The following is a 27981-nucleotide window of genomic DNA, read 5'->3' on the forward strand; positions in this document are numbered from 1 at the left end:
TCTAATGTCCGTCAGATGGATTCGATGTCTCTGGTTTACATTTGTTGCTGCCTGCGATCTCCGTGTTTACACGGCTAAGTCAATCAGCTGATTTTTTATGATTTTACTGTGTTCAAATACCAGCCCGAGTAAGACTATTATTCGAAGTAACCTTGTGACTGATCTGAATAAACTGATAATGAACTTTAATCTAGATGTTAGGATACACGTTTATCCTGAACGATCATTCCTTTCATATCATCCTGATGTGTTTAGATAAAGGGTGACAATTATTGAGTTATATGAAATAAAATCGTCATAACTTCTGATCGTTTTCCATTAGGACGTTCAAATAATGGTTCAAATGGCTCTGAGCACTATGGGTTCAAATGGCTCTGAGCACTATGCGACTTAACTGCTGAGGTCATCAGTCCCCTGGAACTTAGAACTACTTAAACCTAACTAACCTAAGGACATCACACACATCCATGCCGGAGGCAGGATTCGAACCTGCGACCGTAGCAGTTGCACGGTTCCGGACTGAATCATCTAGAAGCGCTCGACTACAACGGCTTAGGACGTTCAAATTTCACAGTTGGCCGCGGGGCATGATGGGAATTATTATGGTTTGGTTTAGCGACGAAGCCCACTTTCATCTGGATGGGTTCGTCAACAAGCAAAATGGCGTGTCTGAGGAACTGAGAATCCGCATTTCGCGATCGAGAAGTCCTTTCACCCTCAACGAGTGACTGTGTGGTGCGCAATGTCCTGTCATGGAATAATCGGTGCGATATTCCCTGATGGCATGGTGACTACCGAACGGTACGTGAAGGTTGCGGAAGATGATTTCATCCCCACTATCCAACGTGACCAAGATTTCGACTAGATGTGGTTCTGACCCCCATCAAAGCAGGAGAGTGCTTGATGCTCTGGAGGAGCACTTTGGGGACCGCATTTTTGTGGTACCCAGAGGCCACTAGCATGGGCCTCGATTGGCCGCCATATTCTCCAGATCTGAACATATGCGACTCTTTTTTGTGAGGCTATATTAAAGACAATGTGTACAGCAATAACCCGAAAACCATTGCTGAGCTGAAAAAAACCATTCAGGAGGTCATCGACGGCATCTATGTTCCGACACTTCAGCAGATCATGCAGAATTCTACTATACGTCTGCGCCACATCATAGCCAATGATGGCAGGCATATCGATCATATCATAATCTAAATTCGAATATCTTTAGTGATGTTTACATGTTGAATAAAGTGTGTGCACCCCGTAGTTTGTAACTAATATGCGTTTTCTTCATATAATTCAATAATTATCACCGTGTAGCAACAAACTGATCGCAACTGGCGATTAATCTCACTTCATTTTACTAGTTACCAAACCCCCACCAAAGTTGAAATTTTTTGGTCTTTTCCGGGATTAATCAGTTGTAGACAGTGAAGTTGCTTCGATTGTCTAGTTTATTACAAACTTGAACATCGACGCCTTCTCGCGTTGTACGCACATGGTCTCGTAGACAACCAGAAATAGAATTTCCAAAAATTCTGACAGTACGCGAGTAAGCTACGCCTCGTATGAGGGATTGTCAAAGTTTCATCTGCGATGTCTAAAAAATAAAGTTACGCGATTATTTTTTGTTGTGTTTGCAGGTATATGTCTGCAGTCCTGGTGTACATAAAAGTACAGGAAAAGTACTCACATTTGCGAATATGAACCACCATCGGCTGTATAGTGGAATGACGACAGTTAAAAGTTGTGCCGGACCGTGAGCAGAACTCGGATTTTCTTTATGAGAGCGGCCACCTTGATTGCTTCGACCATCCGAGCACGAATCACGTCCAGACCCAAACTCCCATATGTCGTCGTCCAGGAAGGATATATTTATTGAGAGTCGAGGGCCTCGTATTGGCGGATAAATACGAAGTAGCAGTGCCTGTGTTATTAAGAAGTTAGATGTGTTCGAAGGAATATTGCATCATGGTCCTTAATAGCAAAGGCACTGTTACTTCGTACACATAAAGGACCCGCGGCACATTAGGGTATTCCTGGCTAGACAGAGGACTGCGAAAACCTGTAAAAAAATTCTGTACAAGTAATGATCATGAAATAGCAGATGATCTGCTCAGCAACATCGACACAGGCAGACGTACAAAGTGTTCTGAGACTGTTGAATCCCTGGATTTCCGTACATCAAGCAGAAAAGCTTGGTCTTTTCTCAGAAAACTAGGTGTTAGCATCCCAAGACATCGCACGTCCGATGCTACTACCCTCAACTAAGTTGCAGCTGACATTGTGCACACTTTCAGAACTCCTCATGTTCGGATACATACTATTGTGGCTAAGAAGAAATTAATGGCACTTAAAACAGACTGTAAAACTGGAACTGAATACTCTCTACCATTCAGCGTTGACTAAGTAATGATTGCCATAAAAGAAATAAAACCAGAGAAGGCACCATGCTTTGATGGCATTCACGCAGAATTCCATTTCCACTGAGGCAAGTACGTGAAAAAGTGGCTAGCTCAGCTCTTCACAAACATTTAGCAAGCGGGCAACGTACCGCATGAAGTGAAGTGAGTGAAAGTCATAGCCGTACTGAAACCAGAAAAACCGATTGACAGTCCAGAAAGTTATCGATCCAAAGCTTTACTTAGTATGCTATATAAGCTCCTGAAAAGAGTGAGGTACAATAGAAGATGCCACAAAAGCTTTGAAATCGTATCGGTGAACAAGCAGGATTCAGACCTAATGGCAGCTGTGAGAGGTGGCATGAGCCCCCTCTCATATTTCTATCTTACTCTGAGTAATTCGATTTTCCTCTCTAATGGCATGCGGTGAAAAGACACTATTCCTTCACACGCGGACTTCCCGCGCAGCGTCTCTCGTCACCTGGGTGGTCCGGTGACAGGTGGGCTCTGCTGATCTTGAAAAGGTTAAGCTGACGGGTGTGAGGGAGTCAAGTGGATGCTTTCCAGACGCCGACATTGTCATAAGAGCGGCGGCGATACGCTCACGAGGGCCTGACGGACAGGCTGGGCTAGAGATTCCGTTACTTCGCAGAAACGTAGTGAAAACACTTTCTGGCGGGCTACCAGTGAGGCGTGGGAATGAATTGTGTTCCCAGGCAGTCTTGGCGGGCAAATTCCCGCGTTTTCTGCAAAATCATAACTGTGATTGGTTTTCTCAGGGAAGAGCTCCGTTACGTAGCAAAATCGGCGCAGAAATTGGCGCCAATATTTCCACTGGTGGAATGGTAGTGCTTCGGCAATAGAGGGGAGTTTTCCGCCGGTTTTCGATTTGCTGATTGGAACGTTTAACCACGACCACTGTCGTGGGGGCGGGAATGTTCTGTGTTCGGTTTGTACGGGTGCTCTTGAGAGAGTCGGCTCTCGCCTTTCGGTCGGAGTAGGTTACAAGACTGAGCTCTTGCTGCTCTGGACAGCATGCCTTCCGTAGGCAATCTAATACAATTTTATTTGATTGTAACTGTTTGAAAAAGTTGCTGAAGATTCGACTTCAACGTAACTTTCCAAGTACAGTTGGTAATTGAGCGTTCTGTGTACAAGCGGCCTATGTTGTCTGTCTTGAGCAGTTTTGGCTAAAGTTGACTGTATCGGAGTTACTGTGTGAATTCGCTTGTTAAAATCAATCACTGTACCGTCAGTGATTGTGTGGCAGGCCCTCTTCGTATCCCTCAGAGGCGCATTTGTATTTCTAGGAAGACTTTAGTCTGGAACAATCAGACCAGGATAATTTGTTTCGAGCTGTACTCGCGACGTTATCATCAACACAATGGCACGTCGAAGCGACCAGCCATCACCTCCGGTACGCCAGGTTGTGTCCTTGCAGTTAAGAAGACAGCTTGGTAATGTATGTCCGCAGCACCGGCAGAATAGGGAATTTTGCTAGGTGATAATCAGAGCTCAGCAGAGCGCACTTGTTCCTCTTTTCTAACTTTGTACTGTCTTGGGTTTCATTGTCTGAGTTCTCACTACTGTAGCAGCAATTAATGTTGGGTTGGCTGGATGTTTCTACACTCCTGGAAATGGAAAAAAGAACACATTGACACTGGTGTGTCAGACCCACCATACTTGCTCCGGACACTGCGAGAGGGCTGTACAAGCAATGATCACACGCACGGCACAGCGGACACACCAGGAACCGCGGTGTTGGCCGTCGAATGGCGCTAGCTGCGCAGCATTTGTGCACCGCCGCCGTCAGTGTCAGTCAGTTTGCCGTGGCATACGGAGCTCCATCGCAGTCTTTAACACTGGTAGCATGCCGCGACAGCGTGGACGTGAACCGTATGTGCAGTTGACGGACTTTGAGCGAGGGCGTATAGTGGGCATGCGGGAGGCCGGGTGGACGTACCGCCGAATTGCTCAACACGTGGGGCCTGAGGTCTCCACAGTACATCGATGTTGTCGCCAGTGGTCGGCGGAAGGTGCACGTGCCCGTCGACCTGGGACCGGACCGCAGTGACGCACGGATGCACGCCAAGACCGTAGGATCCTACGCAGTGCCGTAGGGGACCGCACCGCCACTTCCCAGCAAATTAGGGACACTGTTGCTCCTGGGGTATCGGCGAGGACCATTCGCAACCATCTCCATGAAGCTGGGCTACGGTCCCGCACACCGTTAGGCCGTCTTCCGCTCACGCCCCAACATCGTGCAGCCCGCCTCCAGTGGTGTCGCGACAGGCGTGAATGGAGGGACGAATGGAGACGTGTCGTCTTCAGCGATGAGAGTCGCTTCTGCCTTGGTGCCAATGATGGTCGTATGCGTGTTTGGCGCCGTGCAGGTGAGCGCCACAATCAGGACTGCATACGACCGAGGCACACAGGGCCGCCGGCCGAAGTGGCCGCGCGGTTCTGGCGCTGCAGTCTGGAACCGTGAGACCGCTACGGTCGCAGGTTCGAATCCTGCCTCGGGCATGGATGTGTGTGATGTCCTTAGGTTAGTTAGGTTTAACTAGTTCTAAGTTCTAGGGGACTAATGACCTCAGCAGTTGAGTCCCATAGTGCTCAGAGCCATTTGAACCACACAGGGCCAACACCCGGCATCATGGTGTGGGGAGCGATCTCCTACACTGGCCGTACACCACTGGTGATCGTCGAGGGGACACTGAATAGTGCACGGTACATCCAAACCGTCATCGAACCCATCGTTCTACCATTCCTAGACCGGCAAGGGAACTTGCTGTTCCAACAGGACAATGCACGTCCACATGTATCCCGTGCCACCCAACGTGCTCTAGAAGGTGTAAGTCAACTACCCTGGCCAGCACGATCTCCGGATCTGTCCCCCATTGAGCATGTTTGGGACTGGATGAAGCGTCGTCTCACGCGGTCTGCACGTCCAGCGCGAACGCTGGTCCAACTGAGGCGCCAGGTGGAAATGGCATGGCAAGCCGTTCCACAGGACTACATCCAGCATCTCTACGATCGTCTCCATGGGAGAATAGCAGCCTGCATTGCTGCGAAAGGTGGATATACACTGTACTAGTGCCGACATTGTGCATGCTCTGTTGCCTGTGTCTATGTGCCTGTGGTTCTGTCAGTGTGATCATGTGATGTATCTGACCCCAGGAATGTGTCAATAAAGTTTCCCCTTCCTGGGACAATGAATTCACGGTGTTTTTGTTTCAATTTCCAGGAGTGTATTAAGATTTGAGTTGCAAGGAATTGGCTCCACATACCACTTGGTCATAAACGTCACAAGCTAGTTTATGGACAACTTCACATTCACAGCATTTATTTGAGTATCCAATTTGACGTATTGTACATGTTTCATGTGTTTTGTTTATTATTTTGAGTTTAGTCATAATAAATCAAATTGTTATTTTGGACAGAACTTTCATTCTGTGGATCGGTAAAGCAACCCTTTCATTTCTCACTACGTCAATGAAACTTTCTATCAAATTAAATTATTGTAGGTGCCAAACTCTTTTCTACTCCACTTGCAGGGTCCATTACAGTCAGTTCGCGTTTCTTCTTAATCCATGTGCAACAGCAAAAGTCGGAGTTAGAAAAGGGAGGGCTTAGAGCATCATTTCCATACGAAGATTCTAGAAGAATTTAGTGTTAAACTCACTGCTAGCCGCGGCACCTCGCAGCTGCACAGACCTGTCCCTAACAACCTTCGTAGAAGCTGGCTTGCAGAATCGCGAGAAAAAAAAAATCGAGAGAAAATAAGGACAAAATCAGAATCGAAAAAAATCATTAGTCGTATTCATTGATCTGACAACCAGATATGATACAGTCTGGAGGCAAGGTGTCATACTGAAACTCCTACAATACATCCCAAAGCTAAAAATTAGCAATCTCATCAATGATATGCGTAGTAACCGACGATTCCAAATACTAATGGACTACAAGACGAATTCAAAGATGAAGCTAAACAGTGGGCTACCACAAGTATCTGTCATGGGCCCTGTTCTGTTCATTTTGTACATATCAGATACACCTGGAACCACATCAAAAAAGTTCGCGTATGTTGACGAGTGGTCACTCGCAACGAGGCACAAAGATCTTGAAGTTACCGAGTCCGTATTAACCAATGATCTATTAAATGCTGTTAAATATTTTCGCATATGGAGATTGCAACAAAGGCCTCTAAGACAGAAGTCCCAACAATTCACCTAAACAATAAGATGGCCAACAAGGAGCTCATTGTCGACTTTTATGGAAGATTATTCAGACCCAAGAGATATCCAAAATATCTAGGGGTCATGCTTGATAGAACACTCAGCGAATACCAACATCTATTAAGAACAGCTGCAAAAATCAAAACTCAAAATAACGTGCTCCAGAAAATCTGTAGCACATCAGCGGACGCTCTGCATCAAGACTCTGTTCGTCAGCTCTGGGATTGGTTTACCTTGCTGCGGAAAATTGTTCACCAGCCTGGATGAATAGCACTCACACAAAACTTGTTGATACACAATTCAACAATACTATGCGTCTCTACCATCACACCCACACCTACTTTCTGGCTATCCATACTTAGCCACGTAACACCCTATCTCTGTGGTGGGAACGTGCATTTGTACGGGAGCACTTCCCGGTCCATGCAGAAATTCCAAGCATTAGCAAAGGCACGCTCCGCTCTAGTCATCCCCGTCCTCCCCCTCCCCCCCTGAAAACTTCAAGAATTTTATTTGGAAATGGCTTTTATACTGATGACTGCTGGAGACACACATATCAGATTAATGCTATGTCGGAACAACTTATGATGCCATGCATATCGACCGAAACACCTGGATCTCATTTGCCATGCAAGATCTGGCCGGCTCTTAACAGACTAAGAAGCAAAACTGGGATGTGTGACGTCACTTTGCACGAGTGCAAGAAAATTCTTTATTTGTTTCTTTTGCTACTGCCTATATCCCTCATTGTGCGCAGGGTCGGCAGGATTAAGTACGGATTTGGCATGGTTAATTTTTAAGGGGTGGCGAGATGCCCTTCCTGCCGCCACCCCATACCCCCCGGGATGGAATTGGTGTACCCCAGCTGTCTGCATCTAGTGAAAATCGTGAAGTAGTGTGAATGTGTTTCAAATGCCTGCGAGTCGTGTAACTGAGGCGGGACGTGGGGACCAGCCCAGTAGTTACCTAGTGGGATGTGGAAAACCGCCTAAAAACCACATCCAGCCTAGCCGGCACACCGGCCGTTGTCGTTAATCCGCCGCGCGGATTCATTCTGGGGCCGGCGCGTCTACCCGAGTCCAGGAAGCAGCGTGTTAGCGCTCTCGGCTATCCTGACGGGTACGAGTGGAAGAAATAGCTTCACCAAATTGTGACTGTGGGACTTTAAAGCGGACTGTTCACCATGTCATTCAAGAATGTCCTCTGATAGGTCTCCATGGCGACCCAACAGAGTTCCTTGTGATGACGGAGGGATCAACAGACCATATTCGTTGGCTGGGTTATTAGTTCGTACACTGCGCAAAAATTAACGGGCCAGTTTCTTGAAACCCTAGTATTGTCTCCCATTGCGGCACCAGTTGGAAATTTGAATCAAAGGTGGCTACATGTTCACTGTAGTGCTACAAAAGCGTGGTGCCCTGCGACGTCAGACGTCAGCCTCGGACTCGGCAATGCTTCAGACTGAGAGGTGTCAACACATGCGAAGAAAGGTCACAGCTCAGAAGTTCGTATGAGCTGCAAGGTGGGTTAGTGACGTCACATCGGCACCAGACTTCACCACATTTCTGACCAACGCCACCGTGGACGTGTCGCACGATGAGAAGGTCGTTGCAGCTCCTCTTACCAACATTTCACCCCTTCCTTTGAAGTCTCTGCGATGGAGGTCAGAAACGTGTCGTGCAGTTTTGAAACATGCGGTTTACTACTACTACATTCATACTCCGCAAGCCACCCAACGGTGCGTGGCGGAGGGCACTTTACATGCCACTGTCATTGCCTCTCTTTCCTGTTCCAGTCGCGTATGGTTCGCGGGAAGAACGACTGCCGGAAAGCCTCCGTGCACTCTCGAATCTCTCTAATTTTACATTCGTCATCTCCTCGGGAGGTATAAGTAGGGGGAAGCAATATATTCGATACCTCATCCAGAAACGCACCCTCTCGAAATCTGGACAGCAAGCTACACCGCGATGCAGGTCGCCTCTCTTGCAGAGACTGCCACTTGAGTTTGCTAATCATCTCCGTAACGCTATCACGCTTACCAAATAACCCTGTGACGAAACGCGCCGCTCTTCTTTGGATCTTCTCTACCTCCTCTGTCAATCCGACCTGGTACGGATCCCACACTGATGAGCAATACTCAAGTATAGGTCGAACGGGTGTTTTGTAAGCCACCTCCTTTGTTGATGGACTACATTTTCTAAGGGCTCTTCCAATGAATCTCAACCTGGCACCCGCCTTACCAACAATTAATTTTTCATGATCATTCCACTTCAAATCGTTCTGTACGCATACTCCCAGATATTTTACAGAAGTAACTGCTACCAGTGTTTGTTCCTCTTTCATATAATCATACTATTGTATGATTATATGAAAGAGGAACAAACACTGGTAGCAGTTACTTCTGTAAAATATCTGGGAGTATGTATCTATGTATTCGCAATGCATTACATTTGTCTACGTTCAGGGTCAGTTGCCACTCCCTGCACCAAGTGCCTATCCGCTTCAGATCTTCCTGCATTTCTCTGCAATTTTCTAATGCTGCAACTTCTCTGTATACTGCACCATCATCCGCGAAAAACCGCATGGAACTTCCGACAGTATCTACTAGGTCATTTGTATATATTGTGAAAAGCAATGGTCCCATAACACTCCCCTGTGGCACGCCAGAGGTTACTTTAACGTCTGTAGACGTCTCTCCATTCAGAACAACATGCTGTGTTCTGTTTGCTGAAAATTCTTCAATCCAGCCACAAGGCTGGTCTGATATTCCGTAGGCTCTTACTTTGTTTATCAGGCGACAGTGCGGAACTGTATCGAACGCCTTCCGGAAGTCAAGGAAAATAGCATCTACCTGGGAGCCTGTATCTAATATTTTCTGGGTCTCATGAACAAATAAAGCGAGTTGGGTCTCACACGATCACTGTTCCCGGAATCCATGTTGATTGCTACAGAGTAGATTCTGGGTTTTCAGAAATGACATGATACGCGAGCAAAAAACATGTTCTAAAATTCTACAACATATTGATGTCAGAGATAGTTTTGCGCATCTGCTCGACGACCCTTCGTAAAAACTGGGACTACCTGTGCTCTTTTCCAGTCATTTGGAACCTTCCGTTCTTCTAGAGACTTGCTGTACACGGCTGTTAGAAGGGGGGAGGGGGGGGGGGCAAGTTCTTTCGCGTACTCTGTGTAGAAGCGAATTGGTATCCCGTCAGGTCCAGTGGACTTTCCTCTGTTGAGTGATTTCAGTTGCTTTCCTAATCGTTGGACACTTATTTCGATGTCAGCCATTTTTTCGTTCATGCGAGGATTTAGAGAAGGAACTGCAGTGCCGTCTTCCTCTGTGAAACAGCTTTGGAAAAAGATGTTTAGTATTTCAGCTTTACGTATGTCATCCTCTGTTTCAATGCCATCATCATCCCAGAGTGTCTGGATATGCTGTTTCGATCCACTTGCTGATTTAACGTAAGACCAGAACTTCCTAGGATTTTCTTTCAAGTCGGTACATAGAATTTTACTTTTGAATTCACTGAACGCTTCACGCGTAGCCCTCCTTTCGCTAACGTTGACATCGTTTAGCGTCTGTTTGTCTGAGAGGTTTTGGCTGCGTTTGAAATTGCAGTGAAGCTCTCTTTGCTTTCGCAGTGGATGACCGAGCAAAACGTTTCCGACACTCCGCCGCTGAGAATAGACACAGAAGAGCTTCAGGAATGCTATGTAGAGTATCAATGAAGCCAACCCTTTTCCTGGTGTTTTGATTCCTACACATTCCCCGGTTCAAAAGGACAGTTCGCAATCCGGTGAACAACAGGAAGACGTTCTTGACAAACTTTGACACTGCTGACTCCCTCGGACGTTTCAAACCTTCTCGACGTTACTGGGCTGCATCCCTTTTGGACGTGAGCGCCCTCATTTGGAGTGCAGCGCGACCACAATTTTTGCTCTAGTGTTCAGGTTGGAACCACTAGGAACCGTTCAAAACCATTCAATGAAATTTGAACTGATCGGAAGCAGTAAGTGATACTTATGATTTTTCAGCCCTTCAGTGCCGTGTCATGGGTTTTTGCAACCAAGAGCATGAACAGAACGACAAAGGGCTCTTCTAAGACTCCCCACCCTCGATGCCACCCACTCAGCTTTGTTGACCACGTTACAAACGTACCTGTGAGAAATTCCGACATCATTTCAGCCTGGTGGCTCCTGAAACGCCTGCAGGTAGGCAAACCCCACCCAAGGGGCTGGAAACGCTTCCCTAAACTTCCTAGAGCAGCCTCCAGGTTGATTTGATGTCTTCATAATGAAATTGCAGTTGCTGGTTTGCGCCTACAGAGTGAACCACGTACTGCAGATGTTGGGTCTCGGCATCTTCACATCTTAGAATTTAGAAATAAATGTCCGTCACTTGAATGTATCTTGCTATGCGAACATAGATTTTCGGCTGTAGGTCAAGGTTTACGACACTCACGGATAGGGGAATTCTAAGTTTGAAAACTGTCTTATAACGTTTACCCTGCTGACAGGCGTTGTGGAAACAGCGAAGAAGGTGATTTAGATCTGTTATTGGTGATCTTCTTATCTTCCAAATGTGGAGAGGTTGAAAATTTTGATTCTGTGAGAATGTGAAAGTTAACGAGCGTGTCTGGAGCAGCATGTAGGGCATTCGGTTTTTTAATCCCTCCACGTTGCGCCTGAAGGAAACGTACTGATATATTATATTGAAACAACGACTTTGGACCTCTATATTAATTGTCTCATTTTTGATACAGCGGGAGGAAGAAATCGCCTTATAAGCGTATTTACGTTTTTATTGTCCAAGAAAAATAACAGGAAAGGGGAACGTCTGAACAATCAGAAGATTCCTTCACCCGCTCGCCGCATTTTGACGAGTCCCACTCGTGGGAACAAATGCGGGCGGAACGTAAACTTCACGTGTTACACTCGTGGGATGGAAAGTATGGTCAAATAAATTTTTTATATATCTCTATTCAATACGTACTTTATACAGAAAACAACAGATGATCAGAGGAAGGAAACATATAACCGAGTAAGTATAGTAGATATGTGTCAAAACATATCCAATTGCTGGTCTACAAAAAGCGTGGAAAACCATCGATGAGTGAAACACCTCTTCGACTTTAAGTAAAATTTTGGGCCCACTTCTAAAAACACGTCGATCCGACGCCTAAAAAACATCAACAACGATGTGCAAAGTTTGCAAAAAACACAAAGTATGAAGCGAAATCAACGTTGGAATGCACGCAGTGTGAAGTGGTGTTACATCTACCACAATGCCTTTGAAAAATGCCAAGCCACACAGGACTACTAATTTTTAGAGTTGTAAGTATTTTACTATTAGAAATTCCTTCACTCATTCATTTCATCTTGTAATTACATCTTTTGTTGACGATATGTCTACTTTTAGGCGTTGTGTTACTACGTTTCTTCTGAAGGCGTCACACCTGAAGACACCCACGAAGATTATATTTTCACTAAAGTTTTCTTTAGGTGTAAAAATTTATGTTTATGTTTTGAAGTATTTTGTAAAATATTGTATGAGAAATATTCATACATATCAAAAAAATGGTTGTGCGTATATACCGGTTGATCAAAAAGTCAGTATAAATTTGAAAACTTAATAACCCACGGAATAATGTAGATAGAGAGGTAAAAATTGACAAACATGCTTGGAATGACATGGGGTTTTATTAGAACCAAAAAAAAAAAAAAAACAAAGTTCACAAAAAGTCCAGACAGATGGCGCGTGACAATCGTGTATAAAAGGAGTTGTAATGAGAGAGACGTGACAGGTGAGAGGTAGGCCGATATGTAACAGAATCGCATCATCCCCAGCCTTGAAACACCCGCTGGAACTTACGATGTTTATGCAGGATGGCGCTCCACCCTATATTGCTAGACGGATGAAAGATTTCTTGCGCGCGTCGTTTGGTGATGATCGTGTGCTCAGCCACCACTTTCGTCATGCTTGCCCTCCCAGGTCCCCAGACCTCAGTCCGTGCGATTATTGGCTTTGGGGTTACCTGAAGTCGCAAGTGTATCGTGATCGACCGACATCCCTAGGGATGCTGAAGGACAACATCCGACGCCAATGCCTCACCATAACTCCGGACATGCTTTACAGTGCTGTTCACAACATTATTCCTCGACTACAGCTAATGTTGAGGAATGATGGTGGACATTTTGAGAATTTCCTGTAAAGAACATCATCTTTGATTTGTCTTACTTTGTTATGCTAATTATTGCTGTTCTGATCAGATGAAGCGCCATGTATCGGACATTTTTTGAAGTTTTGTATTTTTCTGGTTCTAATAAAACCCCATATTCGTTCCAAGCATGTGTGTCAATTTGTACCTCTCTATCTACATTACTCCGTGATTTATTCAGTTTTCAAATTTATACTGACTTTTTGATCACCCGGTATATTTATAAGAAGACCAAAATTAAATTAGTGTTAACATCTACAAGAGCAGCAGCTCGTGAAATACAGAAACGTGTAGCTACATAATTCTGGTCACGAAAGCCAAGGCCGGGATGGCGGTGTGCTCGACTACATGCCTCTCCATATCAACAACGACACCTATCGGCGGAGGATGATACGGATGTCGTTCGGTACCGTTGAGCCTTACGAGGCCTACTCGGAGGGAGAGAGTAGATTAGCTATATAACAGGTGTCCACGAGTCGGCTTGTATTGCGATTGTCTCCCGTATCACGCTGTGAAACGTCCCCTTTGAAAAATTATGAATGACTGTGCTGGGAAAACTCTTACGTTATTTGATTTTCAAACAGCTGAGCAAAACTGAACTTACTCAGACATTTCTCTCTTTACTTTTTCTGATCATCACTAAACTGACACACAATATTTTTAGCGCAACGAAATCTGACTTTCAACAATCCCTACAAAAGAATGGCCCTGACTAACAATAACCTATACCTTTCATGAATCACTTACCTCACAAAAATCTTCGTTACTCGAACTACTGCAATACAGCGAGCGCCAATACTGCCAGCTAAATAAAAGATTCTAACTACTTAAGGCACTAACTACTGATAGGCATAGTTAGAAAATGAAAGATTTTGATAGAGAACAAACAATGTATTTAACTTAGTAGCGTTAAAAAGTCATTTTATATATATAATTTTGTGACATGTGACATCCAATTAAACAAATTTCCTTTTTCTGACTGACACACGTCCAGATCGTCCGCTCAAAACTGTGGCGTCTCTCTCCCCACATCCACCACTGCTGGCGGCTCACCTCCAACTGCCCAACGCTACGCGCTGTTTACATCCAACTGCCGAACACTACACAAGCGAATATTCCAACAATGTGTTCAACCAGCCACAGACTGCACACAGCGCAGTCAGCGATTTTCATGCAGAGCACTACGTGGCGTTACCAACGTAAAAACCTGAACAGCCTACTTACAGCTGGCCCATTTAGCGCGCGTCGTCTCCAATCGCTCGGGGACAGATTTCGTCAACTAAATGATACGTCAAGAGGTTAAATCCCCCGATGTCTTCTACGTATGTCGACTTAAAGATGGTTCCAATGAGGAACTGCGGCTGATGACGGGGAAAAAATTGGCCGTACCGCGCGAAAGCAATTACCGCCACCGGGACTGCAAGTTGTGCAGCGTGCAGCACAGCGGAAAGCCCGCTGACTGACTGAATGGGGAGTCTCTGGCTGTATAGGACTGCAGCCGGCGGACCCGGCAGGCAGAAAGGCGCCCCGCCGGGACGTTGTCTGCCGACAGCGGCGGCGCCGGCGGGAGCTACTAGCTGCCGCCGTCACGTCCGCATTGAAATTGCTCGCCGCAGCAGAAAAACGCCTCCACCGTGACGAGAGGGGAAATGTAGTTATCACGTGCGGCATGAAAACGTCCGAGATGACGAAGCCGCCGGAAAACCCCCCAATCGTCATAGCGAAAGAATGTCTCCCGTGGAAATTCGATTAATTCCGAAGCAGAACAGCAGACAGTGGTCTGCGCGTTTGTGTCAAGATTTGAAAGGGTTGGACAAAAATTTGGAAACACAGCGGGAAACACATGCTTTAATGTAAATGCAGATGCTATAGTCTGTCGGTAAGCTGAAGAGCGAGCGAGCGAGTCCCCACTCTGCCAACCCAGCTACGTCACAAGGCCCTTCTACAGGCTGTTTCACAACATAGTACCGACCCTTCCGCATCGCGCGCTTCAAATCTGTGGCGAAGCCGAGCACAGATACGTCTCGGCTGCCCTTATTTCTTAGAAAAATGTACTAAGACCACGTTGTTGTTGTGGTCTTCAGTCCTGAGGCTGGTTTGATGCAGCTCTCCATGCTACTCTATCCTGTGCAAGCTTCTTCATCTCCCAGTACCTACTGCAATCTACAGCCTTCTGAATCTGCTTGGTGTATTCATCTCTTGGTCTCCCTCTACGATTTTTACCCTCCACACTGCCCTCCAATGCTAAATTTGTGATCCCTCGATGCCTCAGAACATGTCCTACCAACCGATCCCTTCTTCTAGTCAAGTTGTGTCACAAACTCCTCTTCTCCCCAATCCTATTCAATACCTCCTCATTAGTTATATGATCTACCCATCTAATCTTCAGCATTCTTCTGTAGCACCACATTTCCAAAGCTTCTATTCTCTTCTTGTCCAAACTATTTATCGTCTATGTTTCACTTCCATACATGGCTACACTCCATACAAATACTTTCAGAAACGACTTCCTGACACTTAAATCTATACTCGATGTTAACAAATTTCTCTTCTTCAGAAACGCTTTCCTTGCCATTGCCAGTCTACATTTAATATCCTCTCTACTTCGACCATCATCAGTTATTTTGCTCCCCAAATAGCAAAACTCCTTTACTACTTTAAGTGCCTCATTTCCTAACCTGATTCCCTCAGCATCACCCGACTTAATTCGACTACATTCCATTATCCTCGTTTTGCTTTTGTTGGTGTTTATCTTATACCCTTCTTTTATGACACTGTCCATTCCGTTCAACTGCTCTTCCAAGTCCTTTGCTGTCTCTGACAGAATCACAATGTCATCGGCGAACCTCAAAGTTTTTATTTCTTCTCCATGGATTTTAATACCTACTCCGAATTTTTATTTTGTTTCCTTCACTGCTTGCTCAATATACAGATTGAATAACATCGGGGAGAGGCCATAAGGAATACAAAAAACCATAGCTTCTTCCGAAACACAACATTATAGAGTAAATAATATTAACATAAGAACGGAAATCAGGATTCTACTACAAACATTGAACCAAATGCCTGTTCGTGTGAATGTATGTTCCTCTATTGCTATTCGTAAAACGAACCCCATATAATGCAATCAGTATGTAGAATTTAAGGCTTGTTCTTATTTTGCGTTTCTGCTAAAAGGTAGAGGTTTTCTTTGAACGACTGCATTGAAACTTAACAATTCTTGCAACACAAAGAGTATTTAAAAAGTAAGCAGAAATTTATAATTTTGTATGTTGTATTAGTCCGATTTGCTCTATTTTTTTGTCACTGTCTTCGTAAACATGCCTCAAAAGTATGTGTTCAATGTCATGCATATTGGGTATTTACTCTGTTGTCAGCTGTCAGGAAGGTTACATGTGTGTTGGTAGCATCAACGATTATTCGTTTTATATAAAAATAAATTAGAGAATCTGTATTAAATTTTGTTATAAGAATGGAATAAAGTGTACGAAATTTTTTATAAATGTTAAATATTGCTTTTGGTGAGCCTGGTATGAGTAAACCAAGGGCTGACAAGTGGTATAAACATTTCTAAGCAGGCCTTAGAGGACAGCGGTTTTACAAGCATGGATGAGATTAAAAATGCACAGTTAAGAGACCTATAAATTATCCCGAAGAACCAGTTTCTAAAGTGTTTCGAAAATTGGGAAAAGCCCTGGCATAAGTGTGTAGTATGTAACGGGCAATATTTTGAAGAGGATAACATTGCTGTAGATTAACAAATAAAGTTCTTACCAAAAAATAAAAATTAATATGTGAACGCACGTCGTATGTCAAGCTTGAAGTCCAGAATCGGTGTACATGTTTCGAACGAAATTTCAGCAGTGTTTAGAATAGCTATTGCGCACATGTTTTAAGCAATATGTCTTAGAATCAGGTGAATAGTGACCGAGATAGAGATTTAGTGTTCCATAAGCATCAAAGGTTTTACGTGATTTTGAAACTGTCTATAACGATGGGTTTCCTCCCAAAATTGCTAGTTTTCCTTCGTGGCGATTCCAGTAAACCATGCGGCTTATTTTTCCATTCCTTACTTATGCGTCCTACTAGGTGAGGCTGATGTTTGCATAAATTGCAGCCCTTTGATTCGGACTGGTAATATTAGCCAATAGTTGTTTTTGGGTCGCCTCTTTAATACACGCTGTAATAACATTAGAGACGATCGAACGCTCGTTACTCCCCAAATACCTCCTCTTCTTCGTATTCTGCACATTTTCTTGCAATGCTAGACGATTATCCATCACTTCTGGATATCGAAGTACGTCAGTAAGTATACAAAATTAACTCACTGGCACTGGCAACTAAGATCCCACGAACAGAAACGACGTATATCACTGCACGCCGATCTACGCTGCTAAACAGGTAACGGGCAACAGATTTTGGGTGCCCCTGTAGGCCGGTGGCAGCGTTCTTCCAGGAAAGGCCACTTCCCCCACCAAAAGCGCTGCTCGCTCTTGAGTTTACAGACAGACTATACCAATCTTGCAGGCTGCTTTGTTGTATTCGACTGTCAACGACACCTGTGCGATGTCCTCAATTCGTTGCAAGTGTCAGTCGTGATCAGAACGATGTTCAGTGTGGCTGTGAGTGTGTTATGTTGAAGCCAAGTGCATTCGAACTTGAGCAAATTGTTGGTGCTCTTATGGTGGGTGTTCGGTAGCCAAGGTACGTGAAGTGTTGGAGTTTCAAGAGGCATCGTATGGAAGATTTATATATGTTCATTATAATTATCCGGGCTGTTATGCCGTGGTCGGTCGATGAATTCTGTGTTAATTCCCAACGTTTCGTCCCCGTCTGCGGGAGACATCTTCAAGGGGGTCTGTAGCTCGATGGGAGGTCCAACACACCCACTGGCTCGCTACTGACTGCCGCTAAATTCCGTGTCCGCGCGCTCCCGCGCAGCGGCGTGACGTCACGTGTTCAGAAAACGTCAGTGAAATTGGCCGCTGTCCGTTGCCGTCGATCGCCGTTGCCATCACCCAGTAGTGGACGGGTGGTACACATCTTCTTTAACACCGGCATACGGCTTACGACTGAAATTATTAGGGTGTTTAGCGATTTCGATTGCCTCCCTGTAGAGCCTTTCGTAATATCCGCTTGTGGCCGCTAGTACCTGCGTCTCCTCGAAACGAATATGGTGGTTCCCTGGCTGGAAAGCATGCTCCGCAACAGCTGATAGTTCCGTTCTCCTCTTCTACAATTGCCCTTGTGCTCTTCCAAACGTTTTGAAACCGTTCTTTTAGTGGTACCCACATAAACATCTCCAAAGCTGCATGGGATCCTGTACACTCCAGCTTTTTCCAATGGTTTGCGAGCGTCCTTGGCAGGCTTAAGGTATTCCTGTATCTTCCTGGTGGGCTTGAAAATTACGGTAATATTCCTCCCCGTCAAGATCCTCCCTATTCTTTACGTTACATTTTTAACAAACGGCAGGAAAACCTTAGATTTTGCAGTAGCCTGTACGTCTCTAATCATCGCACGTGGCTGTCTCAACGCACGTTTTATTTTAGCGGACGAATATCCGTTCTTCATTAGTGCTTTGTGGAGATGTTCCATCTCAGCGTCGAGCAACTCAGGTTCACAAATATTTCTAGCTCTTTCCGCTAACGTCTTGATAACACCCCGCTTCTGTTGTGGGTGGTGGTTCGAATCCCGGTGCAAATAACGGTCCGTGTGCGTGGGTTTGCGGTATAATGAGTGGGCCAAACTACCATTTTCGTTTCTAAAAACAAGCACATCGAGGAAATGTAATTTGCCGTCTACCTCCTCCAGTGTAAACTGAATTCTCGAGTTTATACTATTCAGATGTTCGTGGAACCGGTTTAGTTCCTCCCTGCCATGTCTCCACAGCACAAACGTGTCATCCACGTATCGGAACCATACATTTGGTTTTTTGCTGGCACTACCAAAGGCCTGTTCTTCGAATTTCTCCATAAAGAAGTTTGCAATTACGGGACTTAGGGGGCTTCCCATAGCCACGCCATCCGTTTGCTCATAAAACTGTTCATTCCACTTGAAGTATGTGGTCGTCAAACAACACTTAAACAGTTCTGAAATATCGGCAGGAAAAATTCGATCCAGCTGTTCCAATACATCATTAAGTGGGACCATGGTAAACAGCGATACCACATCGAAGCTGACCAATATGTCCTCCGGCTGGACCACTATGCCATTCAATCTGCTGATAATATGTGTCGAATTCTTTATATAAGAGCCCGAACGGCCCACATGCGGTTTTAACAGCGTAGTAAAAAACTTGGCTAACGAGTAGGTGGGCGAACCAATGGCACTTAGTATCGGTCTTAACGGTACATTTTCTTTATGAATTTTGGGCAATCCATAAAGCCTCGGTGGTAGCGCAACCAAATTGCAAAGACCTTTCTGTACACTCTCTTCAATGGTGGATTTTTATTAACCGTGACACAGTTCTAAGAACGTTGTTAGTGGGGTCCTACATTTTAGTATAAGATTTATATAACATACAGGGAAATCGTAAAAATGTCACCCCCTAAGTCTCGACGCGAAAGGAAGTATGTGATGAGTGATCGTGACGAACGGTCATTGACTAAAATTGTGACTATAAACAAAGCGACAGTCACTGCAAAACTGAATGTCGCACTCGGAAATCCGTCAGCATCAAAACAACAAGGAGTGAGGTCCATAATACGCGACTTGTAGGGCGAACTGGATTTCCAAAGCTACTGATCAATGATACAAATGCACGAAACAGGAAGACGTCGTGCTCAAGCCATGGAGCAATGGAAGAATACCCAGTGTTTAGATGAGACCTGTCTCACACTGTTTCCAAATTCTGGCCGAGTTTACGTCTCACCAGTGAAATATGGCTGGGGTTGGGTGCTGATTTGAGCAGCCATATGGTGGTATTTCATAGACCCTATGGTTACTCCGCGCTGTCACATTGCTGCGAAGGTCTATCTGACCATCGTGGCTGATCGGGTCCATCTCATGATACAGTGCTTGTTCCCTGTTTCAAGGCCGGCCGCGGTGGCCGAGCGGTTCTAGGCGCTTCAGTCCGGAACCGCGCTATCGCTACGGTTGCAGGTTCGAATCCTGCCTCTGGCATGGATGTGTATGATGTCATTAGGTTAGTTAGGTTTAAGTATCTCTCAAACCCCATGGACAGTCCACTGTAGAAGTCCTCGATCCAATTGGAAGTGACCACCTATCTGTTCTGCTTCTCATTCTCTATGCAACACCTCATTCCCGTGCAACCCATACTAGTGTCCAGCCGGCCGGTGTGGCCGAGCGGTTCTAGGCGCTTCAGTTTGGAACCGCGCGACCGCTACGGTTGTAGGTTCGAATCCTGCCACGGGCATGGATGTGTATGATGTCCTTAGGTTAGTTAGGTTTAAGTAGTTTCTAAGTTGTAGGGGACTGATGACCAAAGATGTTAAGTCCCATAGTTCTCAGAGCCATTTGAACCATTTTTTTTAACCTGTTTCAAGACGACAGGCCCCATATTTATACAGCTCTCATCGTCAAAGATTGGTTTTGTCAGCAAGAGAATGAATTTTCGCATTTCCCCTGGCCAACACAGCCACTAGATCTCAACGCTGTTGAGCCGTCTACTTTGGAGAGAAAAAAGCTTGACCGCCACCCTACTCTATCATCGTTACCTGAATTTATCACTTTTTTGCCGGAAGAATTGCATAAGAATCCCTTGACACCTATACAGGTCCTGTATTTATCCATTCTGAGTCTACTGGAAGCTGTTCTGAATGCCAACGGTTTCCTTACACTGTATTAGGCATGGTAATGTGCTTTGAATGTTTTTATATTTTTTTGCATCCGCTATATGTGTGAAAATGCTGCAGGCTTCCACAGTCGCTAATTATAGCCTTGGTGACAGGCACATTAGGCAGTAGCCTCAGGCACTTTTCCGTGCCCAGCATTTCATGTCCTATTGAAGGAGATATTGTCAGTCTATAGACACTATAAAGTACATCACGCATTGGGGCCCGCGGTACCACCAAATTTTATCTGTCGACTAAAGTTTAATCAAGATCCAATATTTATTATACTAGAGTGTACGGAGAAGTCAAAGAAATTCAAAGACATAAAAACATCTTTGATAAAAAAAGAAGAAGTAGTTAGACACACTGTGGGCAATTGTGTTAAAGCGCTAACTCTTGCGCAGTACAGGCTCCGTAACAAACGTCAGCGCGAATACGCGATATTTGGCATCCACTCCAATGTCCATAAAATCAGTATCACCAAGGATATATGGAAATGCGTTGAAGACGCTTATCCGAGACATTGAGGCTCAACAGCGTTGAGATCTGGTGGTTGTGACAGCCAGAAGAGATGCGACAATTCATTCTCGTGCTGACAAAACCATTCTTGGACGATTCGAGCTGTGTAAATAGGGGTTCTGTAGTCTTAGAACACACCACCATTCGGGAAAAAACATTGTATCATGGGGTGAACCCGATCAGCGAAGATGGTCAGATAGAACTTGGCAGTAATGTGACATCTTTCAAGAATTCTTACGAAGCGGGAATCTGGAACTAAAATCATGTTTTCTGAAGGCTCCTGTGGTAACTCACTACGAATGTGTTTGTTGTGCGCCCGATTCCAGTTTTCCTATTATGCTAGACCACAAAATTTTGAAAAGACGACAAGGGCAAGGTGAAAAGCTCTCGGTCAGGTATAGTGATGGCATTGATAACAATGAAATTTTCTTGTTGCGTTGGTACGAGTATATTTAGCGCAATAACGTAAATCAATATCTGGTATCCCGTCCCCATGAATCTGAATGCCTGCCGAGCTTTCTCTAAGTCTACAAATGCTAGAAACGTAGGTTTGCCTTTCCTTAATCTTTCTTCTAAGATAAGTCGTAAGGTCAGTATTGCCTCACGTGTTCCAGTATTTCTACGGAATCCAAACTGATCTTCCCCGAGGTCGGCTTCTACCAGTTTTTCCATTCGTCTGTAAAGAATTCGTGTTAGTATTTTGCAGCTGTGGCTTATTAAACTGATTGTTCGGTAATTTTCACATCTGTCAACACCTGCTTTCTTTGGGATTGGAATTATTATATTCTTCTTGAAGTCTGAGGGTATTTCGCCTGTTTCATACATCTTGCTCACCAGATGGTAGATTTTTGTCAGGACTGGCTCTCCCAAGGCCGTCAGTAGTTCCAATGAAATGTTGTCTACTCCGGGGGCCTTGTTTCGACTCAGGTCTTTGAGTGCTCTGTCAAACTCTTCACGCAGTATTGTATCTCCCATTTCATCTTCATCTACATCCTCTTCCATTTCCATAATATTGTCCTCAAGTACATCGCTCTTGTATAGACCCTCTATATACTCCTTCCACCTTTCTGCTTTCCCTTAGAACTGGGTTTCCATCTAAGCTCTTGATATTCATGCAAGTGCTTCTCTTTTCTCAAAGGTCTCTTTAATTTTCCTGTAGGCAGTATCTATCTTACCCCTAGTGAGATAAGTCTCTACATCCTTACATTTGTCCTCTAACCATGCCTGCTTAGCCATTTTGCACTTCCTGTCGATCTCGTTTTCGAGACGTTTGTATTCCTTTTTGCCTGCTTCATTTATTGCATTTTCATATTTTATCCTTTCATCAATTAAATTCAATATTTCTTCTGTTACTCAAGGATTTCTACTAGCCCTCGTCTCTTTACTTACTTGATCCTCTGCTGCCTTCACTACTTCATCCCTCAGAGCTACCCATTCTTCTTCTACTGTACTTCTTTCCCCCTTCCTGTCAACTGTTCCCTTATGCTCTCCCTGAAACTCTGTACAACCTCTGGTTTAGTCAGTTTATCCAGGTCCCATCTCCTTAAATTCCCACCTTTTTGCAGTTTCTTCAGTTTTAATCTACAATTCATAACAAATAGATTGTGGTCAGAGTCCACATCTGCCCCTGGAAATGTCTTACAGTTTAAACCTGGTTCCTAAATCTCTGTCTTACCATTATATAATCTATCTCATACCTTCTAGTATCTCCAGGGCTCTTCCATGTATACAGTCTTCTTTCATGATTCTTGAACCAAGTGTTAGCTATGATTAAGTTATGCTCTGTGCAAAATTCTACCAGGCGGCTTCCTCTTTCATTTCTTACCCCCAATCCATATTCACCTACTATGTTTCATTCTCTCCCTTTTCCTACTGTCGAATTCCAGTCACCCATGACTATTAAATTTTCGTCTATCTTCATTACCTGAATAATTTCTTTTATCTCATCATACATTTCATCAATTTTTTCATCATCTGCAGAGCTAGTTGGCACATAAACTTGTACTACTGTAGTAGGTGTGGGCTTCGTGTCTTGGCCACAATAATGCGTTACTACTGTTTGTAGTAGCTTACCCGCACTCCTATTTTTTATTCATTATTAAACCTACTCCTGCATTACCCCTATTTGATTTTGTATTTATAACACTGTATTCACCTGACCAAAAGTCTTGTTCCTCCTGCCACCGAACTTCACTAATTATTCCCACTATATCTAACTTTAACCTATCCATTTCCCTTTAAAATTTTCTAATCTACCTGCCCGATTAAGGGATCTGACATTCCACGCTCCGATCCGTAGAACGCCAGTTTTCTTTCTCCTGATAACGACGTCCTCCTGAGTAGTCCCCGCCCGGAGATCCGAATGGGGGACTATTTTACCTCCGGAATATTTTACCCATGAGGACGCAATCATCATTTAACCATACAGTAAAGCTGCATGCCCTCGGGAAAAATTACGGCTGTAGTTTCCCCTTGCTTTCAGCCGTTCGTAGTACCAGCACAGCAAGGCCGTTTTGGTTAGTGTTACAAGGCCAGATCAGTCAATCATCCAGACTGTTGCCGCTGCAACTACTGAAAAGGCTGCTGTCGCTCTTCAGGAACCACACGTTTGTCTGGCCTCTCAACAGATAGCGCTCCGTTGTGGTTGCACCTACGGTGCGGCCATCTGTATCGCTGAGGCACGCAAGCCTCCCTACCAACGGCAAGGTTCATGGTTCATGGGGGGAGGAGTAGATCTATTACTACCAGAAAAAAAACTCAGGTGATAGTACCACTATGACAGCTAGTAAATGATCCGGATTTCAGAGACGTTTCACGTGATTACTGTTTGGCCAATTATTTAATTTTTTTCTTACTTGTTTTCGACGAGAGTGATCTTGTCAAATCATCGCTAAAACGCTTGATTTTTTCTTCAGTTTCGTATAAGTAGCTTCTAGCTTCCCTTCATCGTGGGTCATGTTCCGTTTACTTTCCGTAAACAAGATTCCGATTTATAAAGGTGTGTCCACAACAAATGCAAAGTGGCGCAGGTTACTGGTGTATGTGCAGCTGATTCCTGTTGGCGAACGAGCACATCGACTGGAGCGACCCAAAATTATATGTGTAGTATTTAGTGCGTTATCTCACTAGATAAAAAGAGGCAAAGTTCTTAAAGCGGGTAGCATCTGTATCAGAAAGATAGAAAATGTACAACGAATTAATCTTTTCGATGAGCTCCGTGTAGGTAATAATGAACAGTTCGAAAATTTTCATCGATTGCGATTCGATGGCTTTGATCATGTAATGGTTCCGATCTAATCTGCAATACTGAAGGTCTGCCATACTGGACACAAATTATCAAAGTCCTATATCTTGCATATAGCAGTTATCCCGGCGCTCTTTGATAACTGAAGAGTCCTTCACGAACGCGATGTAGTTGCTCTGAACATGTGAGAAAAGTACACTGACGGAAAAAGAATCGCAACACCAACAAGAAGTTGTGTGATACACGAAAGTTGGTAGGCGTGTTTGTACGAGACGACCACGTGGCATTTGCGAGAGCGACGACCATCGTGTTCGGCGTTTGGCTCTGGCGCATCGTACATCCGCAGCGGCAATTTGAGCAGCAGTTGGCACCACAGTAACACAACTAACTGTTACAAATCGGTTACTTCAAGGACAGCTCCGAGGCAGGTGCCCCGTTGCGTGCATTCCACTGATCCCAAACCACCGCCATTTGCTATTTCAGTGGTGTCAAGCGAGAACTCATTGGGGGGCAGGGTGGAGGGCTGTTCTGTTTTCAGATGAAAGCTGGTTTTGCCTCGGTGCCCGTGATTGCCGTGTGTTGGTTAGAAGGAAGCCAGTTGAGCGACTGCAACAAATCTGTCTGCGTGCTAGACACCTGGACCTGTACATGGAGTAATGGTCTGGGGTACGATTTCTTATAACAACAACGCTCCCAGACGTCTTATTTGTTCATCAGTCTGGTGATTCGACAAGTTGTACTGCCATTCAGAACATCATTCCAGGGGCTGTTTTCCAGCAGGATAACGCTCGCCCATATACCGCCACTGCAACCCAACATGCTCTACAGACTGACGACATGTTGCCTTGTCCTGTTAGATCACCAGATCTGTCTCCAGTAGAGCACATCTGGTACATCTGTACGCGAGATTTCCACAGTCCTTTAAACATCCCTAGGTCCACTGTTACCGCTGTGGGTGAAGTGGAAACGTGAAGGGACACATACAGCACAAAAACGTACAGGCCGACCTCGTCTGTTGACTGACAGAGACCGCCAACAGTTGAAGAGGGTCGTAATGTGTAATAGGCAGACATCTATGCAGACCATCACACAGGCATTCCAAACTGCATCAGGATCCACTGCAAGTACTACAACAGTTAGGCGGGAATTGCGGATACTTTGATTTCATGGTCGAGCGGCTGCTCATAAGCCACACATCATGCCGATAAATGCCAAATGACGCCTCGCTTGGTGTAAGGAGCGTAAACATTGGACGATTGAACAGTGAAAAAACGTTGTGTGGAGTGGCGAATGACGGTACGCAATGTGGCGATCCGATGGCAGGGTGTGGTTATGGCGAATGCCCGGTGAATGTCGTCTGCCAGCGTGTGTAGTATCAACAGTAAAATCTGTAGATGGGGTTGTTATGGTGTGGTAGCGTTTTTCATGGAGGGGGCTTGCACCCCTTGTTGTTTTGCGTGGCACAGGCCTACATTGATGTTTTAAGCACCTTCTTGCTTCCCAGTTGAAGAGCAATTTGAAGATGTCGATTGCATCTTTCAACCCGATCAAGCATCTGTTCACAACGCACGGCCTGTGGCGAAGTGCTTGCATTACAACAACATCCCTGTAATGGACTGGCCTGCGCAGAGTGCTGACGTGAATGCTATAGAACACCTTTGGTACGTTCCGGAACGCCGACTTCGTGCCAGGCCTCACCGACCGACATCGATACCTGTCCTCAGTGCAACAATCCGTGCAATCCCTGAAGAATGGGCTGCCATTCCCCAAGAAACCTTCCAGCATCTGATTAGATTAGAGATTAGATTAGATTAGTACTCGTTCCACAGATCATGATTACGACACTTCGTAATGAAGTGGAACGTGTCAGGTTAATAAAAGGTGTCTATACAAGATATTACATTAGTCAAAATATAAATATTACATGACACTCAATATTATTTTTGTGGGGGTTGGGAAATAACCCACTTACTATATCCAAAAATTCATACAATGAGTAGAGGGAAATGCCATTAAGAAATTCGTTTAATTTCCTTTTAAATGCTATATGGCTATCTGTCAGACTTTTGATACTGTTAGGTAAGTGACCAAAGACTTTCGTGGCAGCATAATTTACCGCCTTCTGAGCCAAAGTTGTATGTCTGCGAGAGTGGAAGCTGTCATCAACGCTAAGGGTGGGCCAACACCGTATTGAATTCCAGGATTACCGATGGAGGGCGCCACGAGCTTGTAAGTAATTTTCAGCCAGGTGTCCGGATACTTTTGATCACATAGTGTATGTAACAGACGTAAATAGGCTCAAAACTGGTGCACAACAACAACAGTAACCGTCCAGGTCGACACACACTAACATTTGTATAAATTACGCCTAACTTTGCTATAGAAGTATTGTCTGAGCATCCTGTGTCACAGATGACGTACCTGCTTTATGGTAGATCTGTATCTGATTTTGATAAGCTGTCACAGGAGACACAAAATTTAATCTCAAATCAAAATACAATAGACTGTCATATAATATAAATAATATTCATTACGTGGTATCTACTGGTTATAAATTTGTAGAATTACTGGATTCTTTTTTCAGAGAGAACAAATAAACGGTTACCAATGATTCCACTATTGTGATGAAACACATATGAGTAAGATGAACATGTAACTCTGTTCTCGACAGAACAGACCTTAAAATTGCAGGATTGTTCCTGTAGTCTTTTTTTTTTTCAAATTTTCAATCAAAATTTCATTTTACAATGTTTCTCCTTAAATAAGCCAATAGCAAAACTCTCTACATACACTGTACCACTTTCCATTCAAATAATAACAGTTTGAAAACCAAACAAGATATCATTATTGTGAAACAACGTGACTACTAGACGAGTTGTGACGGATGCTGTGCTACCAACGAGACGTCGCTGAGACTCATTGTTGCCAGTTAAAGAAACAATTTTTTAACAGAGCTCTTAAAATCATTGTATGTCCTATGGTGTTAATTATTCAGTACCTTTTACGAAAGAAATCTTACTTGCTGTTGGCTGCTTACGGGTGTTACTGACGTCATGTACCACGAGATTACCGAGCGAGGTGGCGCAGTGGTTAGACACTGGACTCGCATTCGGGAGGACGACGGTTCAATCCCGCGTCCGGCCATCCTGATTTAGGTTTTCCGTGATTTCCCTAAATCGCTCCAGGCAAATGCCGGGATGGTTCCTTTCAAAGGGCACGGCCGACTTCCTTCCCCATCCTTCCCTAATCCGATGACACCGATGACCTCGCTGTCTGGTCTCCTTCCCCAAACCAACAACCCAACCAATCTTCCCCTCAAAATCAATACAAATACCACGAGATTCCTTACATGTCATATCTGAGCTCGGATTATGTGTGCTATTGTTACGGAAATGGATGACGCAGTCTGTGACTATACTGGTACGCTGTGTCTATTGTTCTGCAGGCCGCGCCACACCACACGCGGACGCTGGCATTAAAGGGCCCGGCTCCCGGACTACTGTGCGCGGTGCAGTTACGTCACAATCGGCGAAATGTGCTGAGGATTGGCTCACAGCTGCAATACATTCA

The sequence above is a fragment of the Schistocerca nitens genome, chromosome 6, assembly GCF_023898315.1.
Source record: "Schistocerca nitens isolate TAMUIC-IGC-003100 chromosome 6, iqSchNite1.1, whole genome shotgun sequence".
NCBI lineage: Eukaryota > Metazoa > Arthropoda > Insecta > Orthoptera > Acrididae > Schistocerca > Schistocerca nitens.